The 25925-nt window shown below is 41.4% G+C and overlaps 1 long non-coding RNA gene across 1 annotated transcript in view; it reads left to right on the top strand.

Moving 5' to 3' along the window:
- LOC115566747 (uncharacterized) overlaps positions 1–25185 on the top strand; it is a 110336-nt gene extending 85151 nt beyond the window's left edge. Inside the window, exon 2 of the long non-coding RNA XR_003981076.1 lies at positions 23339–25185. This is a non-coding gene — a long non-coding RNA (uncharacterized LOC115566747). The remainder of the gene's footprint in view (positions 1–23338) is intronic.
- The last annotated feature ends 740 nt before the right edge of the window (positions 25186–25925 follow it).

Genomic DNA, 25925 nt, shown 5'->3' with positions numbered 1-25925 from the left:
TGTGTCGGAGGTAATATTAAACAAATGTGTTTGTTTTTATTGTTTTTTTAATGCACAGAAGCATTCCCTGCTTATTCAGGTGCAGGGAGACTAGTTGGGTGTCTCAGCAGCAGAGAAACACCTGCACAGCCTTCTCATCTCCGCTCAGCCTCTCGTCCATATATTAGTTTCTCTTTTACGCCCCAGTTTCACACTGCTGCTCTCCTATTGACAAGCCCCTACTGTGATATTTATGTCACATATTTAATATGGACATGGGAATGATTATCAAATCCATAGTTGCCAAGAGTGTCCGATCAGCCTTAAATAATGGATGAGCAAGGATGCGACTCAATTTGTGAGGCCGCACGGAAAGACAGGGCAAGTGCAGCCATCGACCCCCTCCGCCCACCCCCATCGCCTTCTCCCTCTCCGGAACGTCATTATTCTGGTCGATCTTTTCTCCCCTCGCTTGACATCATTCAATGTAATCATCCTTCAATAAAAAACCTGCTTGTAATAAAAGGAACAACCCGGGTCAATACACAGAATATGGAGAAGGATGACCCTGTGCGAGGAGACAGCGTATAAATGGGCCTCTTTATCAAAGCGGATAGCCGCCTGGTGCCTTAACAGGAATTCGACCGTGGATGGAGTTATCATTACTGTTACCTTTTGTATCATCGGTGTTTGCGCTCTGTGAATATGAGGAAGAATGATGGCTACATTAATGAATCAATGGGCTAATGAAGCAGCCATTGTGTTGGTTTATTGAAATACACTGAGGGAAATTGAAGACCTCCGCGGCATCCTCTGCGCTGAATGCTCCGCTGTCATATCACCGGGTCGCCACGCTCACCCACGGCAAAAAAAAAAAACGACGGAAATCCCAATCGACATTTGTCATGTAACACCTGCGCACAAAACTGCAATACGTGCAAAGGAAAGGAGAGTGCCGGAGAAAAGAAAAGTGCATAAAGGAAACAAAGGTCACACTGTTGTCGCAGGCTGCTCCACACAAGCCACTCTGGACTGAGGCTGGTTCGGGGGGTCAAATTAGCTGACAGGGTAATTTTGTCAGGACGACATGCAGAGCTGCTGATTATCCCTGAGCTAGCATCATTTTTGTTTATCAAAAAATGTTAATTGCCTGTTTTTACGAGTGGGAAAAGATTAAAAGTTAATAGGAGAGACTAAATAAACACAATGCAATTGCACGCGGCTGTAGAAGATGGTAATTAATTTGTGGCCACCCCTGAGCTAATTAGCTAATATAAAGCAGGAAAAAAGAAGTTAATGAGGCTTAATGTAACTGATACACTGAAAAGTTGAGACTAATGAATTTATGAATGCGTGAGGAAATCAACTTCATGCTCACTCCGACTCTCATGTTGCGAGGCACCTCCCGGAGATGGAGAACTTAGTTTTCTCGCCAACTTGATCACCTTTGATGTGCGATGTAAGAGTTTAGCGCTATATAAATTTTCATAGCTCCGTTTGATTCAGTGTGCGAAAACAGAATCAGAAGTGCCGCCTCCATGCCGAGAGGGAGATGGTGGACCATGGGAGGGCCCATACCAGCCCAGCGGTGAGCTTGTTTTGTCAATCCTCGGGGTGTAGCTGGTCGGAGGATACAGGAGCTCGTATATCGACAGGTCTGGGGAGGTCAGTTTGCCTGGGGGGGAAGGGAGGAACGGAAAATAATAATCCGCGGGGCTCATGGTGAAGATGGTCCAGGGGGGTTGATGTCACAGTGTCAGCAGCTCCATGCTAATCCCCAGCATATCTAAACTACACCTTTCACACCCTCCACTGGATCCTGAGTGATCGGTGTCTCACTTCTTAGCATGTTCATCCCTCTAATATCTGTCGCTCCTCTCACCCTGCGATGTTCATTTTAAGAAACAGCTTATTATTTCACTTACCTCTGTGCTGGCCGCAGAGGACATTACTTACACTCAGTAGGGTCACGCTGGCATTTACTGTTGACACTATGGACTAAGGTTCATGGGTAATTTGAATGAAATTATAGGGCCGTGATGAATCCTGCTAGTGAGTGGGAGCCAGAGCGGCGAGGTAATCAGGTAATTGCAGCTTTCATAAATGTAATTTATCACGAAGGCAAAGGCCAGCAGTGGTAGCGGACTAGCTAGCACGCTCGCCATCTCTTCAGACTGACCTGCAAAGCTTTCACGTGGTGACATGTGTCTTTATGAGCTGCAGGGAAGCATAATGGGCGATAAGACAGAAATACCCCCCCATCAAAGCTTCCCTGTCATATTACATAAATCAGCGCTCTAAATGGACGTCTTCCCACACAGTTTGCTTCCTTGTTCATGGTTTACAGCGCGTAATTTGTCAATCACACTTTGATGGAGCGGCACAGATGCTTTTAATGACGTTGATATAATAGATTTACGGGTGTCAAAGACTATAACGCAGTGTCACAAATGGGAACCTGATGGATGAGCTGCTGGTTCATGTAGTCTGTACAGTACATGATCAGCACTGACAGGGAGCAGATTGTACTTTATAGCTGAAGTTACTCAGACAGAAATGTGCCATCAGCGAGAGAGAGCAAGAATAAACATACGAAACAGTGGTTAAATGAGCATGAGCATAGCTTACACTGATGGTTCCATGAATGATGTCAATTGTATGTATACTTCAAGTTACACACCATGTAACCTCCTCATGAAAAACTGCTCGGTACACAACTTGTTATATTGCACAAAAGGACATTTATAAAGCTACCCAAGACACTTTGACATGTGGACAGACTTAGCTGGGGACTGCACCACCAACCATTGGTGCTTCAACCTGCTCTCACCAAATGGTGCCAAACATGTCAATGTCTTAAGTCATTTGGAATGCTATAACACGTATTTTTCGCATATTTCATCCTTGTGTCCCCATGCGATATCACATGTTAATGTTGTGTAATTGGTTGGTTTGTCAGCAAGATTAAACAAAAATTGTACTTTTGGTGCAGATCTGGATAGAGGGATGGATTGCAGAACTTCCTTCTCACTTTCTTTGGAATTGTGAGATTTTCCACTTGTCATTGAGTTCTTAGGAAATAATAAATGGATTTTGATGAAAAAAATGAAGTGCACTTAAATAGTATCTATAATGAAAAAAACTGATCTTAAATCATGGTTAAGCAGTTATGGGGCATTTTAAAATGTTGGAGTTTCATATTGGATTACGTTTGCTTGAATTAAGGGGGGCTATTAGGCCATGGCGAAGGTATGTGCTCCACTCAGTGGAGACTAGAAACTAGAATGGTCTAGTTTTAAGCTTTAACATATTTAACTATCATCACATACTTACTTAGCTAAACCATCTTTTCCTAAGCCTAACTCCCATCAGGTTTGACAATGTAACCACGTTTATTATTGGCACTACAACCACTAAGGTTGCCTGACTTTAGTAGTATTTTCCTGCACATCCCAAAATCATAAAACGCAGGTGGTGTTAAAGGGCACGTGGAAACCTTAAAATGCGTAGTCGCTTTCAAACGCCGACTGACCAGACCTACAAGTGTCAGTATTTGACCAGTTCAGAATGACACTCAAAAATGAACTTTCTTACAAAATGGACCTATAATGGTACATTCACATTACCTGAAAGCATAGTTTCACACTCTTGAAACATTTCCTAACCTATTACTTATTCCCTTTTGTGTCCAGAGTTGGATAAGAAAATTGTCTTGCTATTGTGCTAGTCCAATGGTCCGATACTCCGATTCCCCTCACTAATATTTCATGAGACTTGCGATGACTCTGTTCTGATTAGCTCTGACCCTGATGTTTTTTTTTCTAACCATAACCAGCTAACCAACTATCTAACCCTAACCGAGCAACACTGAAAAATGACGCCCATGTCCCTTTGATTGGTCAGACTATTGGGGTTTTGAAATGGTGGGCCATCAGAGCAGTGGGCACCCTCCCTTCATTGTCGGACAAACAGCTGTTTCCAGTCTGAGTGCTATAGTTGCATTACAGTACAGTACATCAATTTCTTATGATGACATTCGGGATTCAGCTGGTATCCTCATGATGTTTATTGTGTTTGAGAACTGCAATCTCAAGCAGCGTGCTCTTGGATGAACAAACATCGCCGTCGACTTCGCTCAGCTCAGATCTATATGAAATGCTGATATCCAACCTGTTGAGAGGCATGTCGAAAGCTCAGTCACAACAATTTGTCCCCTAATTCGAACCTCTACAGATACATTCAAGGCTGATTCACACATAGCCAGACAGACAAGCAGGTACACATCATCAAAGGTGAAAAAAAAAAGGAGGACCGCACCAGGCAAAATGAATAGAGTCTATACATGTTGGTGGATTGATCCCTGTTTTATCCGCTGTAATAGCCTTTGGTGGTCGGTCATGGAAAAAAAAAAAAAAAAAACGGAGGAGGATGACAAAGGCTTTGTTTATGGGTCAAATACTCATTTCATAAGAGCTTCCTCCAAGAAAACTGAAACATGATAGGTCAAATACAGGTCTAAATGCCTTTTCCAGTTTTCCTATTTCCCCATTTCGACATATCCGTCTGGTGTCCATGCTCTCTCGCCTCTGTAATGGAAAACTATTGCAGAAGCATTTCTCCGTCAGCCGAGGGTCAAGGGGTCATCGCTGATGTCACTCTCAAAGTAACCAGTGGCAAATAGGTCCTGACATGTGCTCTCCAATGAGAGAATGAGACCGGACAGCTCCTCTGGCTCCCCGACTGATAAGCCATAGAGTGGAATATGTGAGGCTCGGAGCATCACGGCCACTGCTTCTGCCTTTTGAGAGACTAATACCAGCTGCTGCATTAAGGCACAAATAACATCTGGGTGATCTGAAGGAGAGGCGTGTTTTTTTTTTTTTTTGTCCTATTTTTTTCTCTGCTAACCTCCCACAATGCAACGTCAGTTTGACAAATTCAGAATATCTCTTTTTTGGTTTGTTTCTGCAAAATCTTTCTTTGTCAACCTGTGCATGCATTTAACACCAAAACACATCCGTATTCCAAGAGGTGTCATTTTACCCCTCAGATGTTGTATTTTTACTACATGCAAGTGTCACCCTTCCCTCTTTCCTCCTCCTTCCCAGGCGAAACGAATTCCCCTTGTTCACTGTCAGATGCATGTCGTGTAGCGTGTGATTTGCTATGCACATCCCCGGTCTCGTACAGATTTCCACGCCTGTTTGTTCTGTGCAGGCGTGCAGTGCGTCGCCATGCAGCGTGACCGCTCACTCCCTGCCCTCGCTCCAACATCTTCAATCTCATCTGTTCTCCTGTCGGCAGAGGATATACTCTGGGAGTGACATAAATTACAAAAAAAAGGAAACACGGCGAAGAGTTAAAAAATAAAACCTTGTTCCTCAAACATACCTGGCACTTTAATGAAGAGCTTTGGTCTCTTTTATTCCTATAGAATCTCTGTCTCTTCTCTCCCGTATGTCTGACTCTCCACTCCGCCAGTCAGAGAAAGGATGACTGAATGAGCAGGAGACTGGCATTTTCTGATAGAGTTACAGCCCACAAATGGAGTCAATCAAGGGGCCGGCTGAAAAAATTCATTTTCTGACAGATGTGTCAGCAAGATTGTCAGGCCGCCATGACAACAAATCCATAGCACTAAAAAGAAAAGGAGAAAGAGTGTAGGGGGGGGGGGGGGGGAGGAGAAAAGAGACGAGCGGGGGAGTTAAGGAGGACCGAGAACCCTGACAAAGTGTAAAACAGGAATCCTCGGAGTGGATTCCCAGTCAATCAGAGCACTTACCTTTCAGCTGTCCATAACGCTATTTCATACCAATTATTACCCCCACTGAGCAGGTGACAGGCTTGTGTGCCGGTGGCAGCGCCACGCAAACTCCCGGTAATCCCGAAATGACGGATTGGGAGGGAAGCCTTGCAGTGATTTGTGACAAAGTAACTGAACGTAGACTTCTGTACTTAGAAACGTGAGAGCAGTTTGTCTTCATGCTTATGGTAACACTCCCCGCTTTGATTTGATGCATGGGTTTTAGTCTGCCTCACCAATATACTCCCTCGGCTTACGGCGGGGCCATCGCCATTCAAGGTCTAAATTGAAAAATTGCTGTAGGGTGTCCGTTTGGTGTTTACGGTGTATTAATCAATAAAGGTGGTGTTTTTTTGTTTATTTACATCATCATAAATAATGTCATAGATCCCCCTTTGTGGCTGCTTCAGTCTTTTGATTTCTTGCACTTTTACCCTAAAACTTCTCCAGCGCTGCACAACCGAAGCAGGCGTATTCACAGACAGGCCATAAAGACGGTCGCTTTGTTTGACTGTTACCCATAAAACCCCCCAAACCCTTCTTGCTTGTAATTTTTTTTTTTTCCCCTCTGCCCGAGCCCTTAAGTCTTAAAGCTTCCCGCCTGTTATATTTCCTCCACATCAATATGTCACCTAGTTCCGCCGCAGCAGGATGTCAACTTAATGCAACACCAGGGTTAAGAAAATACCGTCCCTGCGCGCTGACTGATCGCCTGTCGCCGCTCACACAAAAAAAGTTTAGAAATTTGATCCACCTGTCATCTCGCCCGCGATTATGAATCTCTTCCTCCAGAGGCTCCGCGGCCCATTCAGGCGCAGTCTAGCTTGGCCTCTCCGCAGCATTAGTTACATGGATGAGGGAGCAAACTTCAAATCACTCCCGAGTGAGTGAGAGAGAAAGAATCCAGCTCATCTTAATGTAAACAGTTGGGCCGAGTGGCAAGCCCACCGAAATAGACACGGCGGGTGGGGAGGACTTTCTTTTTTGAGAGAATCTTGTAATCTGATTTGACTTATAGGAGTCATACAGCACAAATTGAGACACCTGGGGGATTGTTAAAAAAAAAAAAAAAAAGAAAAAAAACTGAAAATAAAAGGAACAATCTTAGGATTTCCTTAAAATAAAACCTTGAGGACAAATTGAATTTGAGCAAACATCTTGCCGTATTTCTTCGGCCCCCTCCTACCTTCTGCATTTGTTTCCTTTTCATCCCCGGAAGACGAGCGCAAACACAAAAAAAAGAGAATATGTGTTTCTTTATCTCTAACCTCACGGTGAACTGCAAATGACCTTCTGAGTCAACTGCATTAGCTTTGGGGTGGTCAGGCTAAAGAGTGTTTGTGTGTGTGTGTGTGTGTGTGTGTGTGTGTGTGTGTGTGTGTGTGTGTGTGTGTGTGCTTGGGGGGTGCGAGAAGAGAGAGACAGAAAGAGAGAGGGGGATTTTTCATGCTCTCCATTACAGTTGTTTAGGTTAGAGGGGTTAACTCAATGAGGCTAAGTAAGTTTGAACTGTGAATCACATCAGCAGACTTGCACATTCACTTATGCACAATTGCAAATGTACTGCCCAGAGGTAATCGCATTACATCTGCTCTACCTTTATTTAAATTGCGGGACTGAGGCACGGCAGATATTAAGAGGTCCTTCCTTTATCATTCTGTTTCTTTAAAACCCTTCATTGTTCAAGAGAAGCCTCCATCAGGGCATTAGCAAACCTCGCAACCTCAAAGCGGTTTGTCCAACTCGCTTTCTTCAAACAAAATTCAATGTATTGGGCTTTAACACAGCTTTTTCCTTGACAGAGCTCTTGTTTTATTTCTTTTTTCCCAGATAGCCTGAGACTGATTTATTATAGATTTTCTCTGTTTTGATTGTTTTGCTGAGAAGCAGGATGGGAAGATGGGACTTCCAGCTGCTCTGGATGCTTGGGAGTCCTGGGAGTCCTGGCCCGGCTGCCCTCCCGGCTGGCCCAGCCAAGTGGGCATGCGCTGTTGCGGCCCGCGGCGGGGGGTTGATGGGGCTGCAGAGGCTGGGCCAGAGAGGCCACAGATGCCTTAAATGACTTGGCATGATGGGATAGCAAAGGGGGCAGGAGCATGGCTCGCAAGTAAATCAAAACAGTTTTTTCACTGATATGTGTCGGGAATGTGGTGACGACCAAATATGCTCCATTCAACAATGTGAGTTGCAAAATATCTGGTATTAGGTGTTAACGGGGCACAATGCTGAAGTTCAAACTCAGATTTTTTATATTTACAATATTAATAAGGTGATGATACAAACTCAAATTATTTATGTTTTTCAATAAGTGAATAAACAAGCTGTTCTCAGAGGAATATAAGGTCCCCAGAGTACTGTTAGAAGCTAGAAGGTGGCAGGGTCCGCCACATTTAAACACAACAGTATGAAATTGTGTTGTCCTTTAAGGTCAATTTGTTTATTCAGTTGATTCAGTCATGGAAATTAAGGGAGCTTGTTTATTTTGTTTGTTTAGGCATAAACAAGGCTTTGTTTTCTGATAAAAAAAAATCTTCCTGAAAACTACATAGTGCACCTTTAAGTCTGTTACAATCCCTGCACCTCTTCACATCTGTGTTCTTATAAATGCAAAGCAGAATATTAGGCCTTTCAAATCATTTTTATTTATCTTTTTATTGGATTCTTTACTGTGAAAAATGTCAGTTTTTGGTCTGCCTGATTAAACCGATGTTGAAAAGAGATTTACCCCTTTCTCCAGGACTTGTTCAGCGCACACCTTTGAACCGGGATGATCCCAGTTAGTCTTGGCTCAAACAAAGACGCCCCAGGAAGCACTTCCAACCTGCACTCTTGGTACCACCCCACCAGAAGGGCCCCCATTAGATAGTAATTCATGTGGAAGCTTTGGGACCGTAAATATCATTATCGAGGACCAGACCTGCCAGCTTTTTGTTGTGCCGCATTCTGGTGCGATGCACATTCTCTGTCTCCGAGGGGAAACAAACGTATATCACTCATGTTTAAACAGAACGGAACATATAGCTTGCGCCTCCATGACATGCTATTAATGCAACACAGACTCCAAACTTTAGGAATGATTTATTTCTCTGATCCTCTGCATTCTAATCATGGCTTTTTTTATGTGCAACACTGGTCCATCAAGTTTTGTGGTAATCATTTTAAACCACAATCAATCCCACTTGCTCCAATTTACATAGCTCACGCTTCAGCTTAAACATGTGGTATTAATACATCCTTCACAAACAGTGGCAAACAGTGTATGAGTCTGCACAATTAAACCCACTTGACAGAAGGATTTTGCTGTGACGTACACTTTAATAAGGAACTTTGGTGCATACATATCAAATTTACCCAAAAAAAAAAGAATCAGTTGATCAGTCGCACACCAGCACAGAAGACTCTCAGATATTCGCCGTCTTTTTTACTTTCTGCGTGCTCCTCCACTTGCAAACACTCTCCTGTGACAGCGCTCAAGCACAGCAGCTCACACTGTGAAATGCAGGAAAAATGTAGGTGATCAGGTGGGACCCGGAGAGAGAGGGAAAGAGGGAGGGAAAGAGAGAGAGAGAGAAAGAGAGAGAGAGAGAGAGAGAGAGAGAGAGAGAGAAAAGCCAAACTAGTCCCTTTAACTTTTTAAAGACTTTTCAGCATTTGTTCTGCACACTTACCTACGCAAACTCCAAGGGGCCACAGTGACTGGGGTCCCATTTCAGGCCCAGCGTGGAGCCGGAGAGCTCCTCAGCTGTAAAATGAGAGCGCCGGAGCGCAGTGTGAAAATGGATTAGCCTCGCTGAGATAAGGGGAGCCCTCAGCGAGCCATGCACGCCTTCAATGGGGAAAAAGAACTGCTGTACAAATTGTTTTTGGTACATTAAGTACCTGTTACTTTATTTCACAGATGGAAAACAATAACACAGGCTCTGGGGTTGGAACCACCGCTGCACCGAGGAATGGGAGAGGTTTAGCCCACCTAGCGCCCTCAGAGTTTGCCCCTTTTTTCTTAATATGCAAAGTGATTTTCGTAAGGACTTGTGACTGAAAGAATTCAACGGATTGACACACATAACATATGATGATAAATGACAAAGTGCCAGGTCGGCAGCCAACAGGCTACTGAGGGAAATCATACAGAATATCAATGTTAATAAAAAATAAAACAAAAAAGGGCTGAATGTTCCCACTCAGCAAACAGGGCAGGGATTTTTCATTAATAGGCCCGCTGCTGCGCCAGGGTCCCCCCCACCCTCCCCAAATTAAATGAGTGTGTCAGATCCTGGATGATTTATACATTTGGACTGATCTAACAGCTCTGTGGAACAGCTATGACACCCTGACAAGCCAACAATGGATATGAAAAATGAGCCAATACCGCGGCACTAAATCTGCGACTTTCAAAGCCAAACGCACGCATACAATCGAAAACCTCTAACATGCTCGCAAGTATAATGAAAATAAAGTAGGGGGAGAAAAAAAAAATCCCCATAAGATTCTCCGCGCAATTTTGGCTAAATCATTCAGTGTTTATATGAATGGAGTGATGGAGACAAATTGGTCCGAGTGGAGAGTGGCAGTACTTTGCTTTTTCTGATGTCTTTTTTTGTGGCTGCGTGGAGAGCACATCACTTTACAGCCAAATGAGATATCAGGCCTATTGCTCAGCTTTGACTCAATAGGAAAATGTCAAATCAGGTTAGCGCTAAGGTGCTTTTCAAAACACCTCAATTCTCCTTCTGTTTCTATCAAATTTAAAATACCTATGCAATCTATTGTGTATTTTTTTTCCTCCGCCTTTCTTTTCTGGATGTTTTATTCAAAGAAAGTGTTGTATGCCGCTCAGCAGCGGCAGCAGCAGCAGCAGAAACCAGCCTTTCTCCAGCGAAGACGGTGGTGGCAAAAGCTGTGTTTATAATTACGTTGTGTGGAAGGGCTAGTGGCCTTACTCACTTGTTAGATGAAGTGATAAAAACCAACATGATGGACTAAAGCATTTTTGCTTTTCTTAGTATTGTCCTTTTACCCTCTCATTCTCTGTCTGATGAAAAACTGCACTTGGTGTTCCTCAGAGCTCAGCAGATTTAGAGGAAACAATTACCAGTCCGGTGATCTCTGCTTCTCCAGTCCCGCCGATAAACACCCAGCGCCCTGAGGTATGGTCTGAAAATGATACAGTTTTAAACGGGTTAAATTTCATTGTTTCCTTCATCCCCACCTCCCTCCCCCCCTCACCACTCCCCTCCCTCTCTCCCTCTGAGGTTTATTTCACAAAAGTGTGAACACATTTTTTTGTCGATGGGGGCAAAAAAAAAGAGGAAGAGAGGAACAATAAAGAATATGAAAGGCCCATCTTCACAGAACATTAGACATCGCAAAACAACCCAGAGCCACGATCGGATATATCAAAACTGACAAGTAAAAGTTGATTGCTGAGTGTCTATTGATTGAGCTATATTTCACTGGGAGAGCACAGGCTCATAGTTGTCTTCACAGTGCACCAAACCCTGCTGCAGAGCCACAGCGAACGGAGGCAGTCAGCGTAAATACACAGAAATAGTCGGTATGCTACAGTTGGTAACGTCTATTATTATTATCATCTGTATTGACTCTCAAATCGTTTAAAAATTTGACTTCATGCAATATAAATAATAGTCTCTAAATTAGTATCCAACGTGTAATTTAACATACTGCATTTTGCCATATATAAACATACACTGTATGTACGTGTGCACTCAGTTACCAGTGTACTTAAGTATTATAATCTTTATTGAAACTAATGCAGTCTTGCAATAAACCCTCCCTATGTGAACATAAGAATGTTCAATACAGAAAAGTATATTCAATACTCTACTGTATTGCATGTACTGACAGGTTTTTCTATTATTTTGTCCACTCAATTCATATCAATATTGGAGATTGGGTTGTTTGTTTTGGGACTCAATCAGGGCTTTTTTAATGTACCTGGTAGTCACATCTGCATGATGAAATCTCATGTAGCGGATTTATTTTGAGTCTGACCTCCATATGAGGCCAATTTGTTATTGTACACTTCTTGGATTTCAGAAATGCAATTATTATTTTTTTGTCCATCTTTCAGTTCAGGCAGAGGTCAACAGCGAGTGGCTTAAGACATTGCTTTCATACTGTACAAAGTCATGGAACACGCGGTTGCAATGCTGGTAGTCGACTGTGGCTCATCGCGCAAAAGCCCAATACCACCAAACTAATAAGAAATAAAAAAAACCCTATGAATGATACTGTATTATTACAGTTTGCACGTCTTTTGAAAGACCGAATAACAAGTTTGTTTCCAATAACTTCCAGATTGCATCATGCATTCACTTACATACAATTGGATTGTCTTTTTTTTAATTACGCTATTTTAACAAGTATACATCTAATTAATATAAAATGCATGTTTGATGCTGTAGTAACTGATAACAAAACTTTCACTAGCAGTAGGTAGGAGACTTACATCTCATACTAGAGAAGCCACGTGTGACACTACCGCCAGCAGCCGGCTAGCTTAGCCTAGCAGCAAAGCTGGAAATGGGAGGAGACAGCTAGCCTGAATGTGTCCCAAAGTATCACCGACAAGCGCCTCTGAAGCTCAACAATTAGCAGCTTATATTGCATTTGTTTTAATCATGGAAAGGTGTAAAAATACAAATTGCACCACGCTAAATCGTATTAGCTTATTCACATGCATGAGAATGACATCAATGTTTTGTTGTTGATATTGGCAAGGAGGTGGATTGCTGATTCAACAAATACTGTATAAACGTTTGTTAAAAAAACAACGAATTGCAAAAAAAAGAAGAAGAATTTATGAAGATACAAAGCAGGACATTGAAGCTACTAGTGGTGAAGGGTTTACAGGAAAGCAGCGGTGATTTATTGGTGGTAAAAATAGAGTTAGCTCATGAGAAAGGTGAGAGCCAGCAGATGAGAACTGACAAAAATGTGTCTCCTTTATTTTCCCTGCTTCTTTTTGACCGCGTGACTTCTTAGTTATGAGGAGCGCGCTGTTGTATGATCTTCTGTGATTTGTGTCTTTATCCCTGCGCAAGTAAAAGACAGAGACAGGGGAAAGAAGGGGATGAAAAATCGGAGAGACGCTGACAGGGAGCGAAGCACTTGAGCTGTAGAGAAGGCCAAGTGTACCGAACACAGCACAGCCTGGGAGTGATTGAATGATCCCATTCTGGGCTCTTTGTTAGACACTAGGCAGCGATGTATGAAGATTGATACACAAGTGCCCGACTCGGTTTGCTGGATCATCAAACGGATTGATATTATACTCCAGCCAAGGATGAAGACAAAGTAAGTGTTATCATACTCAATACTGGGGCTTGTCAGAGGCGGGAAATCATCCAGTGTCACTGGTTATGGGAGCATTTCGCAGACTGTCATGAGAATTTATCTGGGAGACGTGGCGCTCCATGGCAGCGCACAGCTGACGGCGGAGGCCCCGGCTGTACCGTAAAGATCTTAGCTAAAGATTGAATTACAGCATCGTGCTCCGGACTACATTTATTTCACTACTATCATGTTTGTCCCCGCAGACACTGTAAATCCCTGCTCTTCTTATCAAGTGGCCATTTATTGTCGTTCGAATAACATTATTCATGGTGATATCATTATTTAGATAACATTACAGCAAATGATTTGTTTATCTGTTGTACAACAAGGCCTTCCTACATCACCCCCGAGGTTTCTTCAGGCGCCTCATTATTCCTCCGTCCCGGGTGCAGTCAGTGCAAAGTGAAGGTAACAGCGCACGTGTCTGTTTGGTGGTGCTACCCGTAGCTTTTTAACGGCATTAAATGATCACTGTGCTAAAAGTGAAACAGTAGTATATAGTAATTACCATTCTGTATAACATAATGGCGATGGTTTGGAACTGGCTGCAGACGAGGCCATGGCGTTTGTTACACTGACTTACTGCTAGCTTCTCTGGTGATTCCTGTAATTAGAGGCTTTGGAATTAGTGACAGACATGTTGAAAGTGAAATATATCTTCAAACATGTTCCTTATTCCTATAAACCAAAGAGAACATGTTGAGCAGAAAAAAGCTTCGCAAGAGGAAGCAAATGTGGTTTCAATCTGAGACTGCAGGTACAAACTACCGTAGAGGTCTCATTGCTTTCATTTGAGAGTGGTCTTTATTTAACAGATATCGATATACAGTAGCGTCTTTTGTAGTACTGTGGAAACCACCCATACATGTCATTGAAAAAACGCTGTATTAACATCTAGAACAGTTAGTTACTTACAAGACAAGGTTATGGCAAATCTTTCATTTTCCTTATTTTTCTATTTTCTTTATTCTAAATTTTCCAATGCCAATGATGATACTTCTGGCCAGTTATTAAGATATCCAGCTAAACAGCTATACTATCGGCTGTATTTAACACAACTCATAAACTGGAGCTCAGAGGAGTACATTGTTAGCTGGGCATAGAGGGGTTCGTTAAATGATTTTGCAGTGGTAGAAGGACATATTCAAAGTAGCAATATCTCACATTATTGTCTGTGTTTTCTGCTGATCTGTATGTATTGCCATGTTGAGTTTGTGTATTTTAGAGACCTGTCAAAAAAACAGGCATTGCAACAGCAAAGGCCATAAATGTGGTGGCCTATGGCATTTGTCCATATGACTGTGCCTGTCAAATAACTGTTAAATAAATTATTATATCAATACATTTAAAGACACTGCATTCCAAGTGGAAGTCGAGTGTTCAAAATGTATTACAGTAGCAAAATAAACAAAATGCAAATTGAGGTACTTATTATACTGAATGGCACCTGTGTAATTGTGTAATTTAACAATACTGGATTATTAAGACATCCACATTAATGTGTCAGCAGCATAGTGTTTTCTATTTGCTCAGAGGAAAAATTTTCAGCCCATTCTCAATCCCAACTCGTCAAATACAAAAGCCCGATGGGGCCCTATGTTATGTTTAGAGTAAGATATGTTACGCAAGTAAGCTAACGTACGTAATGACATAACTTATTTGCATAAGTCAGTTATGTTACATGAGGTGATTTACGTGACTTATGTAACCACTGTTAGTATTGTTTGTTCTGTAAACTTCTGTTCTCTTTCGAGTCGTTCTGGAGCTTAACCCTGACCAAGTTTTGAAATGTAAACCTCATCAAGTATTTCTGAGCCTAAAAATAATCAAGTAGTCATGTAGCCTGAACATGAACTAGTAGTTTTGGAAGAAAAACTAGCCAAGAAGTCTTGGAGCCTAGACCTAACCGAGTAGTTCTGACCCTAAACCTAACCAAGTAGTTTGGGGTGCCTAAACCAAACCAATGCGCAACCATTTGTTAATGTTAGTAGCAGTCAAAAGTCAAAATAAATGATAATATGTGTACTATTTGACAGCAATCTTTATTTTGAAAGTCTCACCTGACGTTGCATATATCATATTATTGCGGGGTAGGTAGAGTGTCGTAGTTTGGAAGCTTAAGATCACAGACCAAGCTGCCGTATTTGACGAGTTGGGAGTGAGACTGTGTTGACAGTTTGACAGTTGGGTGGTTTAATCTGAAATACTGTTACCATGCTTCATAAAATGATGATATGGGTCACGTGTCAATAATGAATTTGTGAAGTAGCAGCTCACATGAAATAGAAACACAATCAAAATTACACTTCAGTACAGCATTTGAGTAAATGTACTTTATTACTTGACATTACTGTTTATTTGCAGCATTTTAAACAATGATGTGTCATGTTGACAAGGAACCAGTTCTGTAGGCAACATGTTAATCACATTTCACTAATTGAATTCAACTAAAATCAAGTACAAAGATCATTTTTATCTCTCAGAGGCTCAGTAAAAGCACTGTGTCATTTGTAATTTGGGTATATCAGGTACTCTACAATGTCCTGACTTACTGTTTGAATAAGTGATTCCAGTCTGCCCCTGCTACTGCCAGCACCAGCTTCCTGATGCTGTTTGCTTAAGAGTTGGAGACACAGGGCAATATAAGTACGCGCTCCTCTCTTCGGAGTGGTTTTATGCACACTGTAAAGCTGTCATTTATGTCTGCGCATACAGTGCCCTCGCCATGTCGCCGGGCTCCGTAAAAGCCATGTATGGGAAACACTGCAGGCCGCAGCACTTATGGATATTTCTCTTTACATTCATCACTTTTACATGTGCTTCACTGGAAGCCGAGGGGCCGTCTGAAAGAGTTACAGCTTTTCATCTTCATATTGAAACACCGGAGGAGGTTGTTGTCTTGCTGTCTGTATTATATCATTTCTATTGTAAAGTTACACTACAGTTGTCCCTGAGCACAAAGGCCGACACAAACACACACACACACACACGCACACACACTCACACACTCGCACGCACACAGTCCAGGTGGGATGCTTGTGCCAAGAGGTGCTCGCTATGATTTGGCCTTATTAAGCTGTTGACCCTGAAGAGAGAGAATTACCTCTGTTGGGAAGCAGGCAGTGCATTTGTGTGTCTGTGCGTGTGTGTGTGTGTGTGCGCCATATACGAATGTCTGGTGGTGATGGGAGCAGGAGGGGGGGTGCACTAGCTTTGAGTTAAGGGTTCTATCAAGGGACAAACTTCTCCGGCACCACAAAGCCACATGATCCATCTCCCTTTTTAGCTCTTGTCAGGACCATTTTATGTGATGATGATTTGATGCTTGGGCACCGGGCCTCCTTCTCCCCCTTTCAGATTGAGCTATGATAGTCAGAGCTGGGATCGCTGGGATCACTGAGCTGCTGGGCTCCAGCAGCCGTCAGAAAGCTGCAATGTGTCCCTCAGCTGCGAGAGGACACTGACAAATCTTCTTCCTTCTGAATTCAGAGTTCCCAGTGGGCTTCACAACTTTACACAGACTCTTATCTTTTCAAATGCCATAACTTCAACTTTTTCATAAGCAGCAGATGACCTAAAAAAAAAAAAGTTGGTCATTGGTTTTGAGCTTTTCATTTTCAAAATGATGAAGCAAACTTTGTTTTCACAGAAGACACATGTGACATGTCACAGTATGAAAAGCACAGGTGTAACAACTTTAATTTAATAAAAGGACAACTTACAATTAGCTGCTTCAAATTTAGGGTCATCGTGTCACAAATTCTTGCTCTCTGTCACACTGCCATGGTTTATTGGGAGGCTTGAATATAATAGAGCCATCGTTAATGTTCAGTAGCCTTCAATAAGGTGAATCTAATCTGGAGTGAAGCTGTGAGTTACACGGGTAACACTTTATAATAAGTATCATTAATAAACAGTAGATTTATAGTGAATTAAACTTTAGTTAATAGTTATTTCAATATTAACAATTACATTATTTACAGACTTTAAAGCAATTGTCAATTTTTAAGTTACAACTATAATACTGTGTAAAAGGTTTTAAAAAATGGGACTATAGCTCATTCATAAACGTCTTTTGGACGGCCATTATAAAGTTGCAACTGGTTTATAAAGCATTTAACTGTTCACCGTTAGGTAACTATTAACTGAAGTTTATTTAATGATACATTTACCATTGATTGATTGAACTGTACCCAAAATCACCCCAGTTTTACTGTATTTTACTTTATATTTACTATACACCATTTTATCAATTTTTCACTAAATATTCCCCTTAAAAAAAATCCCATAATAGATCAAAATGCTGTCCAGCAATGCAGTGCTTCACATTTACAAGGTGTTAAAGTTACCAAAGACCAGTTGCCAAACTTTTTTTCAAGCTGGCCCACATTCAACAGTGGGACATTTTTCATAGGGGCGGCTAGACGGGGCCATTCAGGAAGGGCCACCCTGAGCTGTCCAACCCATGACATGACACACATATACAGTATGTGCACAGATGCTTACTGTATCAGTTTAAACAATGTCATTTTTATTTCATGTTACAATGCTATATTTTGTCATATAACATAGTTGAATAATACAGGCCATTTCTCAGTCATTCAGAATAAAAGCCAACAGGCACACTGCAGATGTACAGATCAATGTTAAACCTTAAAATAAGCATTGAATTCAATTAAATACGTTTACAAATATCTTTACATTTCTTGAAATCAACACCTTACATCAAGGTGTACAAGGAAAAATAAACAGAGCAATAGAGATAAAGGTTGCAGGCATTTTACTTGAACATGTGAGGCTACCGTTGATGTGTGTAGAGAGAGCACAACCCACAGGTCTGAATCCACTGACAGGTGGGTTCTTTTATTGTTTACATGAATGCCATGAGAATGCAATGATGAGAGAGACACACGTCACACACATATGATATCGGATACGCATAATACCACAGTGGATGAGCTGCTGGACAATAGTGAATACCCGACTTCAAGAAGCAGCCAAAACCTGTCTGAGAAGGCCTTAGCCGCTAAGAGTTGAGTCTGATTTAAGTTTTGTTTGAGTGTGTGTTACACAGGGAGTAGAACATGAGGGAGAGATGTTTGGATTCGGGCTTTTGGACGTAACGAATGATAATGCTGTATGTTGTCTTACCATAACAGGTGAGTCATAACCAACAGAGGGGGTTGAGAGATGTCAGTGAATCACAGTTTGCACACTCCCATGCAGTCCTGAGAACGGTCTGATAAGGCAACGTTATTCCTCCGACACCAGTGGGGTATCTAAACCCTCTCCAAGCATCAGACAGACACACTGTATTAAGATGTATACTATTTTGTCTCACAGATACCAGCTTGAAATTCGGGCGACCCTGCTTGCAAATGTGCGGAAAATGTGTGTAAAGGGTCGGTTCACCCAAATTACAAACAGATCATATTTCCACTGTTGCTGTCAGTGGTAAGTCATGCACATTTGTCTTTTCTTCATGCGCAGCTGTCTTCGCAACTTTTGCAAGGTTTCTGATATGAATCCATATGAAAAGTGTCCACATTACACCATAATAACAATTATAATCCACACGAAGCTGTACAGATCTTGTGAATACTGTTAATATCATATCCTGTGGATCCAAGCTGGAGTAACCAGGACCCAGTGTATTTAAAGTGAGATGAATTTGTTTCAATGCCGTGAGAATAAAAAAACAAAACAAAACCACATTTGTCTACATTGTATGAATTGACAATAACAATAATGCCTGTAACTTGGGTGAACTTACTCCGTACGTTCCGCAGTTCTCTCGCCTAATGCACATCCCGTGGCTGCCACCTCTGCGTTTAGTGCCGGCAGTAAACAAAATCCTCTAACACATCGCTATTATGATCATAAATGCAGTAAATCTCCAGTATTGTCCAATTACACGCGGCTTTTAAACAGTGTCAGTGTGTTGTGTTTGCGATAGGCTGTGTAATAGTGTAATAACTCTGTCCCCCCTGTAAGACGGCCAGGGAGACTGTGTTTAAATGAGGCGGTTCTGCTACATTAGCTTCATAACACCATAATCCTTTCTCCATAAACCATTACATGCGCCGCAACATTTCTGATTTATGGGCGGTGGAGAATCAATGGGAAAAAATTAATGCTCGCAAAACGTCCCTGGGACAATATTGAGCAGATTTTAATTGTGATTTCATTCAAGTGGCTGTTAGCCAGATGATGAATGAGAGCTAACCTTCCACTCTGCCGAGCACTGGAGAGACTCTTTAATATGACAATTAAGTGTCTGTCCTTTAGATTTTATTGTATCTTCCTCTCTCTATCTTGTAAGCTACTCTGTCCTCCCTCCTCCTCCTCCTTTTTTTTTTTTTTTACCTCCCACCCACTCCCCTTCTTCTGTCTCTCTCTCTTCACATCACTTCATCTGTACAGTGCAGCTTTTTGCGCAGATTAAATTGAGACTCCGCTTTTCTCCATCTCGGAGCACTTACTTATGTTTTATGACACGCACTAAGTCAATTTTATGTTGTTATTGATTTTTCTTCCCCCCTCCTCTTTGTATTACCCTCTTGCTTAAATCGACACAAACCATTTTGCTTTTTGCTCTCTGATTCTTCCCACTCTTGTCTCGGGGTGACCTTAAGTGTACGGCAGAGAAAAACATCTCTGATCGGGGATGGGGGGGTTGTTGAAGCTTAAAAAGTGTTTTTCCCTCAGAGAAAAATGAAAAATGAAAAGGTACGACCAGAAGGTGGCAGGTTAAACTTGGAAGTGCCACTTATCAAAACTTTACTTGCATTTTCAGGATTCGAAAGATTCACAGACATATTTAAACTCAGAATTTGCTGAGCTGCTTCATCAGCCCCACACCTGACAGGATAAAGGTTTTCAGATTTTTCGCTAAAGAATGACATCACCTCCTGAGCCCAAACTGTGGGCCCCCTGGGGGGGGGGAAATAAACCCCTTCCCTTCACACATAAGGCACACTGTTTGCTCCTAATACTTTCATAGAAAATAATTGTCTGCACAAGTTGTTTTCATCAGGCTGTTTGAGTCAAAGAAACATGGTTCAGAGGGATTTTTAATTTCACCTTCATCATTAAGAGTGACAATGCCTCAGGCTCAATGTAAGTGGTCTCTTCTGACTGTGTATTTATTCACAAGTGTCTCTGCAAACTGAGCCAAAAGGACTGAAGGCCAAAATTTTCGGTGATTGTGTGAAGCGTTACTGAATAGAAATTAACGAAATGGAGTTCAAAATAAGTGTACAAAGCAGATCTCTTCGATCGGGAATTTGTTTTAACAGTACCGCTATTTACATTTTCGTTCCAGTTTACTTATACATCGCTTTGAGCAGAACTAACTGGTAGGAGCGGGGGGTTAAATGCAATAAGAGCTGGCTTGATCTCAATCAATTTGTCCCTGTCTGCTGGCAGGTGCCCAGGCTTTGCTGTGTCCCAGTCCCCAGTGTTGGCTCCATCAGGACTCCCAGCAAAGAGCTAAGCAGCAGCATCAATGTGACCATTTAGAGTGTGATCTGTGCAGATGCAGTGGGAAGGTCAGGCCATTGTGCCGCCCTCCTCCCCCTCGCCTTTCACTTCACCCTCTAGGACGCCGTCCACATCAAAGTTGTTATTGAGGCCCCTCAATCGGAAATCCCGGTTTGGCAGGGAAGCGAGGTCTTTAAGAAAAGAATGAGGGCCTTGACCCAACATGGGCGACTAAATCAGCCCGCCGACAGCCAAGAGGAAGATTAATACTCATAGGCCCTCTTTTACACCTGGTGTTAACAAGCATCTCATATCTGGACCGAGTTTAGATTGTGTTTATGCTTGACCTTAAAATGCTTTTCAAGTGGAATCATGTTTTTAATCCATAAAGTCAATTTTAGATGATATATTATTGATTTTCCAGGAACCTCTTTGAGGTGCATTTTGTCACCCAGTCTGTATACAGCTGTTAATGATGATCTACAACAGTGATTATTTTCACCATATTACAGGCCCTCTTTAACTCTTTTTGTTTTATCACCTTGATAGTCAACAACTTTTCCTCATATTTCGATTACTTAGGGTCTCAGGAATGGCAGCTGTAAAACATGGTTAAAACAACGTTGTGTAACTTTTCATACCTTTTCCATCACTTGTTTCTGTGTTATGTAACTTCAGTGAGAGGGTAGGATAACATTTACATACATGTTTACTTCAACATAAAAGTTTTCAACACATAACATTGTAACAGTTTGGATGGTAGTTAGCATCTGACAAATTGTTATGGACCTGGATGTTCCTTCATGACAGTGCCAATTTCTATATAATTTTGCTTTAAATATGATGAATTTCCACAAAAAGAATCAATTCCTGCACAGTTTTTAAGTCTAGATTTATAGATTTGTTAAAAAGGTCAATGTTTCAGTCTTAACGACCCCACTTTTGCATCTCTCATCCAACAATAAAATGACTGTCCGCAGCTGTATATATAACAATACTGATACACCATTCATTGAATTTGACATATTTGCATGTGCTCGCTACCTGTGATTGGTGTTGAAAGTACTGTTTATGCAGAACCCCAATCCAAAATAAGTCTATTTGGACTTCTATTATTCAAGTTTTATACATTTTAAATTACATATATTGTCATGCACTCTGAGATGACACATTTGCACTCGATTAAAGCAACAGTATGTAGATTTTAGCGTTTTGTGTGATCTCTGTGTCTTGAGTGTGACACCACTGTCGTAAATACAAATCCCAGATCTGTAACAATTAGTCAGACATCATGTAGGTGCTCACTACAAATAAAACTCATGTCTTAACAGTTTTATGTGTTGAAAACTTGCATGTTGTAAAGTAAAGTAAACATGTATGTATCGCTGTGATCCTACCCTCTCACAGAAGTTACATAGCCCAGAAACAAGTGATGGGGGGGCGGAGTGGCTGAGACAGAGACACCATTCACCCTGTGACACTGTGCCATCAACATGATATTGAAGCTGTTATTTTAGGTAAAAAAAAAAAAAAAAGTTAAGTTGGCAAATGTTGCACAATGTTGCCTACCTGGGAAGTAAATGTTTTACGGTTTGGCCACCCACATCAAACGTGCAAGTCCAGCAAAGGGGAATGTTCACTAATTTATCTTCTACATAACTGTATTGTGTATTTTATTGAGGTTGGAATCCCAAGTTGCAATTACTGTTACAAGTGTGACACATACACCGGTGGGGTCTGACAAAACACATGGGTGAAAACCTTATTTAGAGCAGTGGTGCTCACACCTTTTCTCTTAGAGGGCCAAAACTTAAACAGGATGGTGGACCATGAACCAAAAGCAAACACCTATTGTGTTAAGATGCAAAATGATAAAATACAGAAGCCCCAAGAGGCTTCTGTATAAGTGAGAAGTGAGAGAAACAAGTATTTTCCTTTCTAACTAAGTAATATGTGACAAAATGTTTTGCCAGAATAATTTTTTTTCAGTTGTCTTCCAGGGCATTTATAGTAGAAGGATCCTGAGTACCTTGAATTGACAGACTTCCTGCAAAAAAGTGCCACTCTGCCACGGTGCTGAGACTGAATAAGTATAATAATAATAATAATAATAATAATTAGGGATCACACATATTTAAAGAACATTTCTACCTCATAGCAAGTAAAGCAGCATAAACAGCAATTCATATTACAATTTTCTTTTGGACCAAATAAAAACCTTTAAGCCCAGCTTTGGCCCATGACCTGCACTTTGGGCAGCCCTAATATAGAGTGTTGAAAAAAAAAAAATAAACAACAAAATCATATTTAATTTAACATCCTATGAATGCTGAATGCAGCGGCATAATCAAATTAGTCGATGAGATGTTTCTGTACTAATGAGAAAACATTTTCTTCAACAAGTTATCTTATTAAAGTTAAGTTAAGTTAGCTAAGTAACTAACTCTTGAAGTGTTGTGGGAAAACACTTGAAGTTCGTATGGTCAAAGTGTCCTGTGTACATTTACAGCTAGATTTGGCGCACTTTATCTTTGTCTGATTATGGTCCCATCAGTGTAGACAAGTTAAAGGAGGCCACGGTGTACCTGAGAGGGAAGAGGTCTCTACATCATCTCTGTCTCCACCAGGAAGGAAGAAAACAGAGGCAGACTGAGGAGAAGGTGTCACCGATAGTGGGATGTATGACTTCTCTCCTCTTCCGCTCTCCCTCTGTTTCAGCTCATGTGGAAAAGCTTTTCAAATTATGATGTGGATTGACGTGCAGCAGCTGTCCCCTCTCCTGGGTCCTGTCCGTCACCTCACCGGTCACCGCTGACAGCACTATGATGGATTAGGAATTGTCATCCAGGACGCTTGTCACTTGTTTACAAGTCGGCCATCCCTCATCTCTCACCACAGGCCTTATAATCTGGCCGACACTCCTCCAACCCCAGCCCCCCACTGCCAGACACGCTATACAAGACAACACCATACATTACAACAGCTTTTTTTCTCCCCCTTCTTCCCCCTAACCTTTCTCTCTCTCTCCCTCCTGCATCCCTGGGCTGAACACAGTCAACACATTTAATGCATTAATATATGTGTTGTGTTCACCAATCTCCCAGGGACTGGGGCGACGTCTTCTCCTGTCAACCTCTACCCCTGAGAACTGACTGGGTTTTATACAAACATCCCAGTGGGAGAGGGAGGGAGGCTCAGATCTAACCTGCATTCTGTTGTTTGAACAATGGGCTTTTTAAATCTGCTGCCCAGAACTATTGAAGATAAATCCACTATCACTACAACTTTAGTACCATGTGTGTTATATGGAGGCATGTATGTACTCAGAATAACATTAACTCTTTATTTCCCCTTTTAAAATGTTATTCTAAGGTGTGTTTACCTTTATCTTACAACGACTGAATTAGTAGTCGTTGATTGACGTACATTCATTTAATATTCAATATTAATTCAATCAAACAACGGGTTTAACTATCATGATATTGACAATAATTCCTGATATTAAAATTAAAATCTTGATATTGTGTTAATAATGACACACGTATGATAACATAGTGTGAATAATCCAGCAAATTTCTTTGGCCTTGTACATTTTTTTGTTCATGAGTTCACCTGGTTGCCTTTTCACTAGTAACTGGGTGTAATTGTTCTTTCTGTACACTTTTTTAAAAGTTATGGTTACAGACTCTCTCCTCCTCCCTATACTCGTATTTTAATGGAAATGTATTCGCCCACAAAAAGAGACACAACACACGGTTAACACAAGTTAAAGATTGATTCTAAAGCGAACATTATTCTTTTAAATTTCTACACATCATGATAATATTCACTTGGCCATGATAATCATGTAGTGAAAATCTGATATGGTGACAGACCGTTTTTAAACTCATTTCTCAAGTGAAGGTGACACATTTTTGCTTGCTTTACTTTGTTTTCATATCATAAATTGAATATCTTAAGATTTGTTTTTGGACAGTTCGTTGTCAAAACAGGTCATTTAAATCACCTTGGAGTCCGTTAACTTTTGGTGGAATTATTCATTTTTTCCCCCTGAAAATCAGCAGACCACATTCAATGTTTGGGAAGCTAATTTAAAAACTTAGCTCTGCAATTTAGCAATACTTTGAAGAAGAAGCTTTACATTTTTGTTAAAAAAGCAATTAAAGACCTTGAAGTGGTCAATGTGTATGTGATATGAAATTACAACAAAACATAATACAAACAAGTCACATGCCAGCAAAAAATGTATTTTATTGCAAAACGTGCTCTATTGTTCACAGGTCATACATAATAAATAAAAGAAATAAAAGACCTCAGTATTTATAAGAAATTGCAATGAATGTCAGCTTTGAATTATAAAAATAAGATACATGATAATAAAACAAAAAAAAAATAAAAATCATGTTATTCCTTTTAAGGCCCCAAATTGTTTTCTAGTTTTAGTATTTACATCACAAACAATCTGAAAAAAAGAACTGCAGCATTTGAATCACCATGCAGATATGAATGCAGGCACAAGCAAACTACTTTAAAATGTTTGAATAAAATGAAAAAAAAAAAAAAAAGTTGCAAAATTAGAAGATGTGGCCAAAAGAGACACTTTATACTCACTTAACTTTGTGTTGTCTTGATTTGAACTGGTTTTCACAGTGTGAAGCAAAGACAGTCAAACCGATCTCAAGAACATTTTCCGAAAAGCTTTCAGACCCAATGGTGTCGAGCCTGCCATCTCGGAAATATTGAGGAAGGAAGCCCCGCCGAGTGGACTTTGATCTCTCTCCACAGCATCTCTCAGTCTGTGGCCTGCTGTGGGAATGTGTGAGTTTATGCTCCCTCTGCAGGCATAGTCCAAACTGGAAGACGAGCTAACCAGCCTGCCTCTCTAGCTTGGACTCGGCCCTGCCAGCTGTGCTCCTGCAGAGAGGATGAGTGGATGCCATCTACCCTGCACTGCTGAGACTCTCCCCGTGCTCCCAGTGTGGCCCTTGAGAGAGGCCATAATCTTCTCCTATCTGCCTTAATGGTCCCCTCTGTGGATGCCGAGATGGCAGGCCTGGGAGCGGGGGCGGCGTGCTGAATCCTACCACGAGCATATTGTCATTAAATTAAAAATTTCCAAACACTCCCTTGCTCGTGGCATAACCGCCGCCGTGAGAGCGATCATAATTGGCTCTGAAAACATGCATAATTGCCTTCAGCTGGCGTTCTTTTACAGTTGACATTGTTGAGGCGGCGGCGGGGCGATTGGTGAATTGAATATGCAGCTTGTTTCACAATGGCAGCCGTAATTGAAATATGGTACGTG

This window comes from Sparus aurata, chromosome 17 (assembly GCF_900880675.1).
Source record: "Sparus aurata chromosome 17, fSpaAur1.1, whole genome shotgun sequence".
Taxonomy (NCBI): domain Eukaryota; kingdom Metazoa; phylum Chordata; class Actinopteri; order Spariformes; family Sparidae; genus Sparus; species Sparus aurata.
Note: the sequence above shows the minus strand (reverse complement) of the source record. Positions and strands in the feature narration are given on the sequence as shown.